This window comes from Myotis yumanensis, unplaced genomic scaffold, assembly GCF_028538775.1.
Source record: "Myotis yumanensis isolate MYYU_CA2020_CCGP unplaced genomic scaffold, mMyoYum1.0.hap1 SCAF_3, whole genome shotgun sequence".
NCBI classification, from domain to species: Eukaryota; Metazoa; Chordata; class Mammalia; order Chiroptera; family Vespertilionidae; genus Myotis; species Myotis yumanensis.
Genome location: NW_027223754.1, coordinates 137455083 through 137472038, shown reverse-complemented (window position 1 = coordinate 137472038; position 16956 = coordinate 137455083). Strand labels below are relative to the sequence as shown.

Sequence of the window (16956 nt, the reverse complement as noted above, 5' to 3'; positions counted from 1 at the left end):
ACAGCTATTCCCCGCATAATGAGATCTGTTCCCTCTCGTAGATATAACATTGGTTGCCTTGCCTCTAATTCTGGCCCTTTCTAAACCACTCTTCACATTGCAATCACAGTAATCATCCTAAAATGCAAATTGATCATGTCACTCTCCGGCTTAAAGTCCTTCTGAGTCCCCGTATTGCTCAGATACAGCTCAAAGTCTTCAGCTCAGTGTGCCTCATTACAAGCTGGCCCCTGCTTATATTTCCAGCCTCATCTGCCAACTCTGAACTCTCCAAACAGAAGAATATGCAATTTTCTCTAGTGTCTGGACTCTAATATTGTCTCCTCTTAATATGGCTTTTTCACCTCCCTCACCACCTCCAATCACCTACCCAATACATACCTGCCTATGAGCTTTCCTCACAGGAGGAACCGTCTCTGGCCCTCCCACACGTGGGGTTGATGCCCCTTCTCTGATCTCTGAGGGAACCCCATACTTATCATTATTTATACAATAACTTATGTTGTAAAGATGATCTTCTTCCTTGCCTATTTCCTCCCCAGGCCTATAAGCATGAAATCAGGGGTATTTATTTTTATTTCACTGGTGACTAAATGCCGGGCCCAATAATATTTTGCAAAATGAGTGAATAAATAAATATCTAAGTATTATGGGTTGGTTAATGTTTGTTCAACAAATCTGTGACTTAACTATGTTGTAACTTCTCTGAGAAAACAATGATTTCTTGTTTAAACCAATGACTGATGCCCTAATAATTGAACTAGCAGCAATTATCACAGCACTTATTTAGTACTCATTATGTGTTAGGAACTATGTTGTATCATAAAAACAAGGTAGCCACCAACATCATCTCTTAGCAATGTGGAAACGAAGGTTTAGAGAAGTTACCAAATTACTCCTCCAACTCCATAAATTACAAGGAATTAGTGTGTGAGAATTAAATAGTCCAGTGCACTTAGAATGCTTAGCCAATGGCTGGCCTGTTAGCTCTCAACGCAAAGCTTTTCTGTTACTTTTGTTATCAATTTTGTCACTACATTTGGGGGACTGCCTGCTTTATTTCTAAACCTAGTGTGTGAAGATTTTAAAATACCATTTTAATGTAATTTAAGTAGAAAATATACTTTTAAAAGTTGCATTTTTTTAATTAGCAAAAACTTTAAAAATTAAAAAAAGAGAGGTACTACCACTTAACTCATGTCTAGCTTCCTTGTTGCTGCTCCAATCTGCCAGAGCTTTTCCATCTAAGGACTTTGACTCCTTCCTCTGGGTGGAATGTTCTTCCTTAAGGGAGAGACTCAGGTGGCTCACCCCCTTACCTGCTTTAATCCACTCTTCAAATATCACCTTCTCACTTAGGCTACTCTGCTCAGGTACTTCCTTTCATACCCTGGCACTTCCTGTCCTCCTTACACTCTACTGATTTCTCTCTCTCTCTCTCTCTCTCTCTCTCTCTCTCTCTCTCTCATGTTTTCTTTAGTAGTTTCCACCATCTAACATTAAATGTATTTACTTATTTGTTTTGTTTATTGCTTATCTACCCTACTGGAATATAGACTCCATGAAGGAAAGAATCTTTCTTTTATTTTTCTCAATCAGAGAATCCTGACTGCTCCAAATAGTGCCTGGTACGCTATAGATGTTTAGTAAATACTCTTTGAGCCCTAACCGGTTTGGCTCAGTGGGTAGAGTGTCAGCCTGCGAACTCAAGGGTCCCAGGTTCAATTCCGGTCAAGGGCATGTACCTTGGTTGTGGGCACATCCCCAGTAGGGAGTGTGCAGGAGGCAGCTGATCGATGTTTCTCTCTCATTGATGTTTCTAACTCTCTATCCCTCTCCCTTCCTCTCTGTAAAAAAATCAATAAAATATATTTTAAAAAAAAGAAAAGCCAACATTAAAAAAAAATACTCTTTGAATGAATAAGTGAATCTGAAGACTATGTCCAGGAAATGTTATCTAAACTTGTTTGGACACATACATGCTATAGACACAGGTCATTTATGTATACTTTGTCAGCTTACTGCCCTATTTAATATCTCTCAAACTAAGGGATTGGTGGAATAACTGCACAGCTAATCTATAAAAGCAGATAATCATGCGGAGATCTAGGTCGAGTAATCCAACAAGGGTAGTTCAAGTTACAAGTCTGACTCAAGTCCCTGTATTCCTACAAATAATTACAAGTGCATCGCAGGAATTATAACAATTCTATTTGATTTGTTTTATTCACAGGGTAATCAAACATGCCTACTAAAAGTTGCACATAATTAAATTCTTGATGATTTTCTTTAAAAAAATAAACACATTTATTAAAGACCACACAGCTTTAAAGTGATTGGGCTTCTTTGTGGAACACTCAAAATATGTGTAAAATTATATTTAATACAACCAGAGGAAGTCATATTTCTAACAGCTGCCCATATCAATACCATAAAATGATTGATGTGTGATCTGATAACTAGCATCATACAGCTTTGCATTATCCCTACTACCAATTAATAAAATAGGACCCATGTGAAATGATGTGTGCAATGGGTTCCTTTGGTAATTATCTCTGTCTAAATTGCTATAGCGTGGGCAGTGATATTTAAAGTTGCTTCTTCTACTACTTAACAGTGACTGGCAATGTAATACTGATCATTTAATATAATCTTTAAAAACTTTAAACAGATCATGGACACAAAAATAAAGAGAATTTCAGGATGAACAACTGTCCCCCATCTTCCTGGTGGCCAACCTCATTTCAGACCATTTGTAAAACTCAGAGAATTCTCAGTTCCTTGTGGCCTCCGGTTACAGACCCTAAGTGGTCAAACAGATACTCTGCCTTCTATGCTGAGGCAGAAGAGAAAAGTGGTGAGGCCTTAGCACATTTCTGTTTATGACACTGGTAAGATATTTCTACAAATCACCCAAAGCTAAAGCTAGGGCAAATTATGAGTGATGTAGCCACCTCTATTTATGAAAAACTTAACTTGACGTTTCTAGAGGAGTTAGCTAAAACTAAGCCCTTTTAATGAACTGTTTTTTGTTTAAACTGTCCCTTCCTCAGTGCCAGGCACATGGCACATTGTTAATTACTTTTTTTGGCAGTCTGATTAATGCCTGTAAGGTGAAATTCTTTAAACGCTGTTTGCCTGCAGAGAAAGATTCAATAGTGGTGAGCTGGCAATCTCTTTGCCTTTGTCATCCCTGGTAATTAAGGTCAACTACAGGGCTCTTCTCCACAGACCCCTGAATTCACGGACAAGCCTTGGATGAAGTCTTTTCCAGAATGGTCCACCTGTGGAGTTCCCTACATGCTGATTTGGTAAATCCATTCTATTCACACACACACACCATATAATGTATAATATATGCAATTCAGATTTTAAAAGTGCAACTCCTGTTTGGTTTGTATCAGTCTCCATGAAACTGGACTAATTCAGTTTAAGGTGATGGGTCTCAAACAGGTATGAGTTTTGCCCCCTGGAGGACAGTTGACAATATCTGGAGACATTTTTGATATCACCCCTGGAGTGAGGAGTGTCACTGGCCAGGTATACTGCTAACCGTCCTACAACGCACAGAACAGCCTCCTCAAGAAAGAATTACCCAGTTCAAAATATTAGGTGTTCTTAGGTTAAGAAACTCCGATTAAGACAAATTATTAATTTAGTGAGAAGTTTACATAGTAGAAGTTTTTTTCTTAAGTTTTCTTCTTTCAAATGCTGTCAGTTTGCTAGAACTCAGTTAATTCATTTTAAATTAACACCCATAAAACTAAATTAAAACCTATGCCCTTATCCAAAACCAAATGAAATCATTCTATCTTGTACAATTTCACCTGGATGACCCACAGACACCACAAACTGCTGAGTATGAAGCGCCTCACTTTCTCACCTGAACTTCCTTTTCTCCTGTAACAACAGGAGATGGGGTCCACACCAGGAACTTGGGACTGCCTTGGTAGTGCCCTTTCCTTTATCTCACATCCAATCAATCATGAAGTCTCAGTTATAACACTATTACCTCCAAAATAATTTCAAATCTCTTCCTTTCTCTCCATCCTAATTCCTCTTCTTCCAGTTAAGACCTTTACCACATCCCTCCAAAACTCCTAAGAGAATCCTAGTTGGTCTCCCCACCTTCAGATTTCCTCCACTTCTACACTCCCGCAAGCTGGCACTCACCAGAACAAAGCCATGTTCTGTTGGCCATTTCCTACCACCTGCAACTGGCAAGTCCAGACTCCTTCTCATGGCTCAGGAGGCCCTGTCCATCCCTCCAACCTCAATACCACCACTCCTTGCTTTACTCATCAGTTACACATCATGCTGTTTCTTATATGTTAGTGCACATGTTGTCCACATGGCCTGGAGTATTTTAGCACCAACCCACTCACTCTGACATTTCCCTGGATGACTACTATTTAACTTATAAGATCCTACATATCCTCTACAAAACCAGAAGGTTTTTGTGTTGTTTTCCTTTTTTTAAATTCTGAATTATCTGCCAACACTGTTGGCTTTCCCCAATGGCAATAACTGGCTGGAACTGCAAGGCGGCATTTCCTGTTGAGATGGACACAATTCCCACTTGGTCATCTCCACTCTTTTGTACAATCTCCTCCTGGAAACACAGTAGTCAACTTTATCCTCCTACTTCAAGGAGAGCCCTTTGCAAAACCAAATCCAGTGCAACATCACGCTTCCTTGGCTTTCAGAGGTAGCTCAGAAAGAGTCTAGAATCCTCAACTTTTCTAACATCACATTTTACTATATTCCTGAATACATAATGACGAGTGCTTATGTGGCAATGAGCTCAGAATGAAAAGGCTGAGCTGAGATGCTGGTACTGGGTGATGAACCAGGCTAGGCAAGTGCTAGGAGATCAAATCTGATGCATACCAGCCTTTGCAGTGATTTAAATTAAAAAAAATAATGAAAACATATGCATATTTTAACTCCAGGAGGTCTCTGCCTGGGTTTGTATTCAAAATTACATTCTTAAAACTTAAGCTCTCCTATATTTACACAGTTGGTGATAATAGTCACACACCTATGAATAGAAATATGACTTCTTTTGAGAAGAGTTTAGGTGCCACGGAAGGGATGGAATGTAATTTACATTCTAGAGTAAAGTCGACAGTGATAAAAATTACCAACTAATGAGTCTGTGTCTATGAGAAAAAAGGGAAAACCAAGGAGGGAAGGTCTGTGGTTCAAAGTGCCATATCACGCAACTTCTTTTTTAAATTTTGATTTAGGTTTTATTATTTTTAAATAAGTTGTTTTTATTCATTTGTGTAGGGCGTGGCTATAGGGTTAAGCCTTGGACTGACCTGTTGGCAAAGCCACAAACAAGTCCCAGCTTAGAGGGCACAGCCCTCTTAGCATAATTAGGCTTGACCTTAAGACGCTCCCTAGATCCTTCCTGGGTAGCTAATGGGCTGTGGGAGGTGCAGCAAGTGCTGCCAAAACAAGCGAAACTCACAAGAACATTGTAACTATGGTGACCATTACCTTGTTTACCTCTGGCTATAAAATAAAGGCTCAGCTTGCCTCTGGATCTCTCTCTGTGGCCTTAGAAGATCTACCTAGCCAGTGATGGCGAACCTATGACACGCGTGTCAGAGGTGACACGTGAACTCATTTTTTTGGTTGATTTTTCTTTGTTAAATGGCATTTAAATATATAAAATAAATATCAAAAATACAAGTCTTTGTTTTACTATGGTTGCAAATATCAAAACATTTCTATATGTGACACGGCACCAGAGTTGAGATCAGGTTTTTCAAAATGCTGACACGCCGAGCTCAAAAGGTTCGCCATCACTGACCTAGACCCAGCTTATTCTCTTTATCTGTCATTTCTTCATCCTTTCGCCGCCCTCACTCAGGCTTTCAAACCCTTGGCTGAGCTGGCTCTGCACACATTTGAATCTTTTTTATTATGTATATGTATATATATACTGTGTGTGTGTGTGTGTGTGTATAAATTGCTATATTAGCCTGTATCAGTATTATACAACTTCTTAAAACTGGCCTTGCCCTCTGGCTGCACTAAGAAAGGTGAGGTTTGCACCACAACTGTGACTCTCTCCCTGCATTTCCCACATCTGAGTACAGCTCCTTACAGCTGAGTTAGAGTGTGGGCATCTCACATGAACCTCCCAGGAAGCACACTTAATTTATGACATATTATTTGAGTTCCCTTTGTATCAGTCTCTTTTTCTCTTTGAGAAAAATCAAGAAGACGACGAGATCGAAATCCATTATAAATGACTGTATGCACTCAGGTTTAACTTGGTTTGCATCTCATTAGGTATACTTACGCAGCTGTGGCAAATTAACAACATTCTAACTCTGCTTTAGATGTGTGCCGGCAGTCTATATAGGCCTACGCTGAATAAATTAGAAGAATGTTCCTTCTCAATCAAGTTAGGCATCAACTGAATCATAAAGCATAGCTTTTAGGCAATAGAAATTGGCTTCTCCATCAATGGTTAAAACAGTAACTGGTAACTGGGTTTGGTAAGTTCCACAAAGCACGAATGATGCCAGAACTTGACGTAGCAAAGAATTTAAAGGCAAACACTATATTTCTCCTGAGATGAACTACATATTTCTCAGCCAACATTAAAAGGATGATTACTGAAGTATTTACATTTCCTGCTTTTGTACATTGAGACTTTGTCACAATAGTAAATATAGAAAGACCCATCTAGGAGTGTGATAAAAAAGCTGTTTAATAATAATATACAGGAATGTGTTTTGTGAAAAGATCAGTTATTTTTGGCAATGTTATATTTATTAATTCTCTCTCTTTTATCCTGTTAGAAAAAATAGATAGAACAGGTGTCCGTCCTTACATCTGTTTTGGAGATGTAAAGATGCCAAAAAAATCCAAGGACTTGTAAATACCTTCTAATAAGTAGGATTCAACTGCCTCTGAATTAAAATATTCAATGGGGGACTTTACTGTCTCCTGAAGTTAAACAGAGAGCAGAGGAAATGACTTAGTCTAAGCTGAGAATAGAAGTCTATATGCAGGTGAAATTATAAGATAGGAGGAGGATATTGTCTACCTTAGAGGAAAGGAATTTATATTAACAGTTAATAATAATAATAATTAATAACAATGAACATATATTGTAATTTAAATAGTACCCACCATAGTGGCAGATACTTTCACATAATTTCTCTCAATCTGCAGAGTAGCACTTTGAGAAAGGTATTGTTATTTCTGCTTTATGGACAATGAAATGAGTCTCAACAAGTAACTGATCATATTATGGTTAGAATATTTTAAATTCCTCAGAAACTATAAGAACTCAATAAAAGCAATGCTTTATTTGAAATGTTGTAAATATCGATTGACAATAAAAAGTTTTCTAATGTCTATTGAACGTATCAATACTAATATGAAATGGTTCCTAAAGTTATTAGATGTCAGAACTTAGTGACATGGTTTAGAGTATATAAAAACACTTCAATATAGAAATAATAACAATAATTACTGAAATAGAGAAACATATTTTTTCATTTCTTAATGAACAGTCATAAAGGTATCAGAAATTCCTAACGTATCACCAGATTTAAGAGTTGCTGGACAACACTAAGATTCCTTTTGTATTTAAAAGAAAATAGACATTTTTGTAGCACCTATATGACAGTGGTATGACTGTGCCTCATCTGGCTCCCAACCAACTCTTCAGCTATCTTATCTGACTCTCCATGCCCCGTCACTCTGTTCTTCCTTCAGCCACTCCTACAAGGCAAGTCATGAACTTCCTTAGCTGGAGACCTTCTCACAAGCTCTTTCTTCTGATAATGACTGACTCTTCCCTGCCCCCAGACTCAGGTTAAACGTCACCCCTCAAAAAGGCCATTCCTAACACTGTGAATGGCAGTGCCTCTTACTCTTTTACAAAACACCTCATTTTCTTCTCCCTCTTCCCCTTTAACTGTTGTCATAGCATTGAATTATAAGACAGTGTTACATCCTGAAGTATAAATTTGTATTCTTTGTGTATGTCCCCTCCCTCATTGCTTCCTTCAGCCCACACCTGGAACAACAATAACAACAACAACAAAAGACTCAAAATTAGTTGAAAGCCTTTAGCTGTAAGGTAGAAAGAAATGTTTTCATTTTTTCACCATCCAAAGACTAGACAGAGTTGGGGCTGGGGGAAGGAAGAAGATGAGGCTGAGGGGCTTCATTGACATAAAGATAAAAGTACCCAAAGTGGGAGGGAAGAAGGAACTTGCATTGTCAGAACCTGGAGTAGGTGGAAATACTCAGCACATGCTATCCTTACAGTGGAAAACCATGTGCCCAGGAACTGTGGACAACTGGTCCCATTCCTTGTCCTGGACACTTGTACGCCCTCTGGATTTAGGATATAAACACATTGTAGAAGGCTGGGCAATGGCCCTCAAAGACATCAAATCTTATTCCCTGGAACCGTAATTGTTGCCTTATGTGGAAAAAGAGTCTTTGCGGATGTGATTAAGGCTTTTGAGGATATTATTCTGCATTATCTTGGTGGGCCCTAAATGCAATCACAAGGGTGCCCACAAGAGGGAAGATGAGGAACATTTCACACAGAAGAGAAGGTAATGTTCCTGTGGAAGCAGAGATATGAGTGAGGCAGCCACAAGTCAAGGAGCGCAGGCAGCCACTAGTGGCTGGAAGAAGCAAGAAAGGGAGTCTCCTCCGGAGCCTTTGGAGGGAGCACAGTCCCGCTCACCTTGGGTTTGGGTCACTCTAACTGATTTCTGACTTCTGGTCTAGGGAGCTGAGAGAGAACATTTTTTTTATTGTTTAAGCCCAGTTTGTGGTAATTTGTCACAATAGCCATAAGAAACTCAATACACATGAGGAGTAAAAAATCTCATTACTTGACCAATGTAGAACTGAACTGAATCACTGGGGGAATTTCCTTTAGGGTGGGACACAGGGTGGATATATCACCAGTTACATATACACTTATATTCATACTAGGGGCCCGGTGCACGAAATTCGTGCACTGGGTGTGTGTGTGGGGGGGGGAGTGTCCTTCAGCCCAGCCTGCCCCCTCTCACATACTGGGAGTCCTCAGGTGTTGACCCCCATCACCCTCCAATCGCAGGATCGGCCCCTTGCTCAGGCCTGATGCCTCCGCCAGAGGTGTCAGGCTTGGACAGGGGACCCCCATCTCCCCCAGATCACTGGCTCTGACCCCCGCCCAGGCCTGATGCCTCTGGCCCAGGAATCATGCCTGGGCAGGGGACCCCCATCTCCCTCTGATCGCTTGCTCCACCCCCTGCCCAAGCCTGACACCTCTGACCCAGGCTTCAGGCCTGGGCAAGGGGACTCTCATATCCCCCAATCACCAGCTCTGCCCCCCACCCAGGCCTGATGCCTCTGGCCCAGGCATCAGGCCTGGGCAGGGGACCCCCAGCCCCCTCCGATTGCTGGCTCCACCCTCCGCCCAGGCCTGATGCCTCGGCCAGAGGAGTTGACCCTCATCAGCCTCCGATTGCCAATCACCGGATTGGCCCCTTGCCCAGGCCTGAGGCCTCCAGCAGAGGTGTCAGGCCTGGGCAGGGGACCCCCAGCTCCCACCATTCCCGGCTCCACCCCTGCTACCCACGATCTCTGGCACCGCCCCTGCCAAGACCTAAGGCCTCTGGTGGAGGTATTAGTCCTGGGCAGGAGACCCCCAGCTCCCCTCGATCTCCCGCTCTGCCCCTGCCTAGACCTAATGCCTCTGGCCAAGGCGTTAGGCCTGGGCAGGGGACCCCCAGCTGCTCACGATTGCTGACTCCACCCCTGCCCATGCCTAACACCTCTGGCCGAGGCCTTAGGCCTGGGCAGGTGACCCCCAGCTCCCCGTGGTTGCAGGCTCCGCCCCTGCCTAGACCTAACGCCTCTGGCCAAGGCGTTAGGCCTGGGCAGGGGACCCCCAGCTGCCCAGGATCACTGACTCCGCCCTGCTCCCCGCGATGGCTGGTTCCGCCCCTGCCCAGGCCTAACGCCTCTGGCCAAGGCATTAGGCCTGGGCAGGGGACCCCCAGCTCCCCGCAATCTCCTGCTCTGCCCCTGCCCAGGCCTAACGCCTCTGGCCGAGGCATTAGGCCTGGGCAGGGGACCCCCAGCTCTCCTCGGTTGCAGGCTCCGCCCCTGCCCAGGCCTAACGCCTCTGGCCAAGGCTTTAGGTCTGTGTAGGGGACCCCCAGCTCCCCACGATTGCAGGCTCCACCCCTGCCCAGGCCTAACGTCTTTGGCCAAGGCTTTAGGCCTGGGCAAGGGATCCCTAGCTCCCTGGACTGCTGGCTCCGTCCCTGCCCAGCTCCCATTGCTGGCTCCACCCCTGCTTCCCGCTATCACTGGCCGGGGCAGCAAAGGCACCTGGTTCTCTGATCACAGCTGGGGGGCAGGGCAAAGGTGGCCCCCAGGGCCGCCTTTGCCCTGACCCCGGCTCTTAGCTCCCGCCTGGGTTTCCCATCACTGTCAGTGGCAGGGGGCTTCTTCCGTCCTTTCCCTTTCCTCCCAGCATTGTGCCTACATATGCAAATTAGCCGCCATCTTTGTTGGCGGTTAACCGCCATCTTTTTGGCGGTTAACCGCCATCTTGGCTGGCAGTTAATTTGCATATCGCCCTGATTAGCCAATGGGAAGGGTAGCAGTTGTACGCTAATTACCATGTTTCTCTTTTATTAGATAGGATACTTATTATTACCATCATCATTTTCTTACCTTCTACCAGGCAAAACGTTCCAAGAGGATTGTAACCTTTTCTGTTTTGTTCACCATCTATACCCAGGGCTTAGCTCAGCAGCTATCACATAATAATTGCTCTACAAATAATTGTTGAATGAACAAAAAACATTGTGAAAATAGCACAAAATGAGGAAAAACACAAACAACAAATGGTAAGAAAATGATGGTAATAACTATGAAAAAGACTGTACCAGCAACTAAATTGAGTAATCAAATATCTACAATCAGCAACCTAAGTGGAGATTTAGGCCAGTCTGACCCCATGTGCAGGATTGCTCTCTAGCTTCTAGAGATTTGTCTTTTTACACTGGCTAGATGTGAGTGTGTTCTTACCCTGATACATTTTCAATCAATTTTATCAACACAATCTCAGGGTATTGCTCAAAGCTCAAGTTGGTCTAACAGTGTCTGAGAGCTAATCTGAGAAGTAATATACCTGGTGCTCATTCCTGCTGCTGAAATCACAGGGTGAGAATGTAGCACTTTTGGCCGGTGAGCTCTTGTTACTTGTTCTTTTAGGATAGCACAATATCTCCCTGTTCCACTTTTTAAATGAAAAGGACTCTTGTCTTGAGCCAACTCAGAATGAAGGGGACTCAATGCCACCTGCTTAGTGTTGCAAAATATACTGGATTACGCTGCCTTGTTTGTGCCATTCCACAGGTGAATGAAATAAAACAACCTAATTGTACTTGTCTTGGCTCCTTCACAATTGTGAATCGAGTATCACATGATGCCATTCAATGAACAAAAATGTTCAACATTTACCTGAAATTCCAGTCTTCACTTCTATTTAATTATAACCCAAAAATCTCCCATTCAGATGCCAAAAAAAGGTAAAGAATCTGGAAATGACTCCTAGGCAGAGAGAGAATGTGAGGAGAATTGCTCTACTTGAGGCCTTAGCCTAGAACTGAGGTGAGGGTGCTCAACCCAGGCCTCTGGGGCAGCCCAGGGCTGAGGCTCTGCCTTCCCCCTCTTTATGCCTGCCTGTGCTCCCCTCTAAGTCAAGTGGACCTGGAGAGTGAATGTGCATCAGGGCTACCTGGCTGTTCAGGCCACACTCTGGTTCCTGGCACAAAGTGGAGTGATGAGTTAGGCAGGTATGGAACAATTCAATCGTCATGCCCTCTCCTTATTCTGAGCCATTTGGAATCGAGTAATCTCCTTTTCTCAAGATGTGACTATTTTTAAGACTAGTTCTCAATTTTTTAAAGGTCATAGCCTCTTATGAGAATTTGAGAAAAACAATAGACCCTCTCCCCACCAAAAATGCTCTTATGCAAACCTATAAAGATGAAGACACCTTGATCTTTTCTATACCATATATGAAAATACGAATTTAGCAATGACTAAGATACTTATTTACCCTTCAATTATTATGAATAAGGCCAGACTGCCGGGGTTAGAATTTCCAGCTGTCATTCAGAAGCTGTGTGACCTAGGACAAGTTACTTTGGTCTCTCTCTTCCTCAGTTTCCTCATCTGTAAAATGAGAGAGCCAATAATAGCACCTACCACAAAAGATCATTATGGGGGAATCATAAATTCATTATGCAAAGTGCTTACAGCAGTGCCCTGAGTTTAAAAAAAATGCATATGGCGCTTCCACTACATTCAGGGACTGTTCTAAGACTAAAGACAAGGCAATGAACAAAAAAAGTACTGCAGGCATTTTAAAATGGAGCTTACGTTTTCACAGAAATCTTACAGTATTTCAGAGCAATTTAAAAAACCTGATTTGTGTTTTTCTCTTTGTTTAGATAAAAGACAAATAAGATTTTTCATACGCATTTCCTCTTGATGTGCTGTAGCTTCATAGCACTCAAATACAGAGTTCTAAGTTTTTTTTTCCATCCTCATGCCACACCTGACAATCTTCCTGCATAAATAATGTGAGCTGTGAGTACTCACTCTTAACTTGGCACAGATATTTATAAAATGGAAAAAGGCCCGATTCCAGGAAAACAATTTATTCTGTTCCATCCCTAAATTTCTGCTCATTCATCTGTTATGCTTAAAAATCAATTAGCACTGTGCATACACTGTATCGATGGCTTTATTTAGGATTAACTACAGAGCTGGGTGAATTTAACTGCAATTTTCCTACCAATGGTGCTTGGATTTCAGATGCTAATGAAGGCCTCCTTTCTCTATGACACATTTTTAAAGTTCTTGTGATTTTATTTTACCTTTTGGTCCTCTGCTTCCTGCTTCCCACCTGCCCTTTTTCCCTCAGTGCCAGTAGGATATCATATGCAGGTTGATTCTTTTAGGCTTTCTCCCTTTAGAGTACTAAGTAAATACAAAATATAATAGGTATTATACTGTAGAATATTTATACCCTTTCTATTTTCTGGAAAATAGAAATGGACATTTCGGGAAAAATGTCTCAGTTGTGTGCATAGAAACTAGGTGGAGCCTGCTTACCTGTATAAGGAGATGTGTGTATGTGTGTGTATGTGTAGGAGTATATGGCAGTATCGACAAAATCTCATCTGAAGACACAGAATCAGAGTCACAGGGTTAGAATGGACTTTGGGCCAACTGTTCTAGCTCTACACAGTGCACAAATTTTGAAATATTCTTGCCAGTGGTCTTCTAATCTCTGAATAAAACATCAAATGAAGGACACATACTATTTCATGATTCAGTCTTTCCATATTTATAGAGCTCTAAGTGTCTAAAAGCTCTGTTCTAATAAGCTGAAATCTGCCTTCCTTGTGACTTACCCACTGGTCTTGGCTCTGCCATCTGGTGCCTCACACAGTGGAGTAAGACTGAAGACAGCCATCACTCCCTTAATGTTTTCTTCTCTATCCTAAACAGCTCAAGTCCTTCTTTAACATGTTCATCATATGCAGGACTGCCCATTTCTGAACTAGCTTACTGTTCTTCATAAGGAAGGAACCAGGATTGGGTAAGACAATGAGCTATGAGCTGAACAGCATGTTCAAGAGCTGGACTAATATCCCATATCTGTGCACAATATTTGTAGTCATGGCCCCTACAATCTCATTAACATGCTTTGTTTTTCCCAACTTGCCTCATATTTTTCTTAAAATCAATGGAAATCCCCCAGGCATTTTGTCTTTTTTCCAGGTTATGATGTTTAGCCATTTCTCCTTAATTCTGCACATAGGTAGCTAGTTTTCTGGGTTTAGGAGCAGGACTTCATGTAGATTCTTAGTCAATTAGGCCTACTGTGCCATGCTATTGAGATTTTTTTTATATCTGGACTCTATCACTTAATGTATTTACTGGCTCCACCTCAGCTGTTGCCTTTATAAAAAATCCTTTAGTCTTTTCTCAAAATTGTTGATGAAATTCTTGGGCATAAAAGGGTGAACAGGAGATCATTAAGTAGCTATCAATTCTATCTGTAACATTTTCACTTCCTGTTAATGTTAAATTTTTATTGAGAATTCAGCTTTAAGAGTTTACTGAGAGTTGACTTTAGCAGCAGCCATACACAAAAGGCCTCTGTATTTTCTATAAAAGTGCATTAGATGATTCAATGTCTCATTAGTAAAAATCTCATAGGAAATTTCGTTTGGAGCTCAGGGATAGTAAAAAAAAAATTCCCCTAATGAAAGCTGAGCTGGTATGAGTTTCTTTCTTTTTGACTTCTAAGATGCTTTATCTTCTCAGATGTTTAAAGATCTATGGAATAATTTCTTTACTTTCTAAGTAGGAAGTTAGGAAATTTCCCCTAGGGTCCTGAAGCGGTTAAGGTTTGCATTAGCCCTACAAATCATACTGTTCCAGAATGTGCTCTCAGTTTAGAATGGCATGTTCTGAAAATCTTCCATATTAATTTCCCCAAATGGTTCTTTATTTTAAGTGTAAATAGTAATAATTTGACCATTTGCTAATATTTTCTCTCTTTTTCTTCTTTGGTCCTTTCAATACAGAGTAAATTTTTTCATTAAATATTTCTGTTTGACTGGAATTATTTATATTAAAAAGACTCCTAGATTGGTGTTATTAACAAAAATATGGCAGAAGTGCATTCTCATTGGTGAAATTAGTGACTCATTATCAAGCATGCTAAATGGAACTTTGCCTTGGATTAACCACTGTTTGTGTGACTATGGGAAGCCCACTGGGCCGTGCAGTTTTGCATTGACAGAAGGAAAACTAGCTCTTGATGAACATCTGATAAATATTAGACACTGTTAAAATGTATATAACTTACTTTTAAATATTTTTAAATAGATCATTTATAATATATGGCTTGATTATATGGAAGTGTAATATCTTAAACTCCAAATTTAGAAGCTTTTTTAACCAATCCAAGGTGGTCAGAAAGCATTATATCAGAAAGGCAACACTTTAGAGATTGGCTACTATAAAAGCATTTGTTTTACCTACTTCAATGAACAAATAATGTTTTGCTTATTAGCAAAAATATGGCAGAAGTGCATTCTCTCATTGGCAAAATTAGTGCCATAAACCTTCCTACGATTTCACCAAACTTATGGAAGAGGTTGCATGAATCTATTAGGCTTTTTTTGCTAATAAATGTTTGCTAAAATATGCCTGTAAGTTTAGCAGAAGTTGGTTTAAGGTTTACTTTTAACATAATTAGCATTAGGATGATAATAGGAGGATTGCTAACATTCTTCAACCTGCGTTAGTAACCACCCTTATCTATCAAAGATGTGTGTGACCAAATGATCACTGGACACTTCTCAATGGACATTTTGTCTTATTTTAATCTTCATCGGCACCCTTCAAGTCACTACTCCCCTTATCCATAGTAGGAAATTCAAGTTTAGAGGACATTAATTTAATCATATAGATATTTGGTGGTAGAGTCTTATGTGTCTGATTTCATTCCTCCAATCCCCTCACCCACCACCACCACTTAAAGCCTCCCACCTGGTTATTGCCAGAAATGGATGAATAATTATTAAAAGCCTACAGATGTGTTCACTGCAATTGTATGGGTTAAATAAAGACTTTTTAGCTCACCTTGACTGATAGTTAGAAGTCAACTACCTATTAAAGTGATTTCATATGTATTTATTATTGGTTTATATAATTACAGTTACTATTAATATATTTTTGGTCCCATTTTGTACTTTTCATATTTTAAAATCTATACTTTCTTTTTATCTATCCAATATATTCAGAGAAATTATAAATTCATACATTGAGGCACAGATTAATTACTTTGTGACATAATTACATGACCAACCTCTCGAGTAGTCTACTAGAGTTTGACTCTAAAATTATCAGTTGAAACAAGCTTTGAAAAAGTCACAGTTATCTACAGGTCAATAAAAAGCTCATCTCAAAGCATTGTTACATAGAGAAAAGTAAATGAAATGGTAATTTTAGAATTCAAATGCTGAAATGACATAAAATATTCATGGGTTGATGATTTTGAAGCACATCAGAGACCAGCAGAGTTAAATGGTTTTGGGTTCTATAAAACTGCTAGTCAGGCTAAAAATAAAAAAGAAATAAAACACAAGATAAAAGTACAGAAAAATTTCCTCCATAGTTACCAATAAAATATTACATTTTAAAATGAATTTTATTTTAGGTAGTCTAAGCAGAAATCATCTGTCCACAAAAAAGCACACAAATCTATTTTATTTATTAAAATTTTAAATTCTTAAGAAAAAGATTTTAGATTAATAGAAAGGTAACCATCGACATGTTCCTATTTATACTTCTGAAATGTGTACTTTTAGGTTATTTTTTTTGATGTAGGTAGCAGTTATGGGGATAAAATTATTCATTTTAGAGTAAACTATTTCTTTGGCAACTCATTATTACATGTGGAAGTAATGGCATCCAAATAATATGAGGTTATGAAAAAAATGTATGCTCCTGCTTTTACTTTAAAATGTTACTTACTTTAGTTTACTCCAACTTCATGTGAAAATAAATAAATAAATATATGAAATAATAGATAATATAATCAAACATTCAGAAGCTGACGTATTTTTATTATACTATCGCTGCACACTTGGCTTAAAGAATTACCTGTGCATTGCCATTTCCCATATATATTATTATGTATATGAAAATTATCCTTCCTCTTTAATTAAAATAAAATATATAGGGTGAAGAGTTTTATCTTTATTTTTTAAATGTATTTGTTTATAGTAAATTGAATAAAGAGTGCCTGGAAATTATTATGTTCTTCTAACCATTAATTCAATTAAAGTAAATATGGGAGAAATTCTACCA

The 16956-nt window shown here is 40.0% G+C and overlaps 1 protein-coding gene across 2 annotated transcripts in view; it reads right to left on the bottom strand.

Moving 5' to 3' along the window:
• LIN7A (lin-7 homolog A, crumbs cell polarity complex component) overlaps positions 1-16956 on the bottom strand; it is a 151551-nt gene that overhangs the window by 26618 nt on the left and 107977 nt on the right. The window lies entirely within an intron of this gene.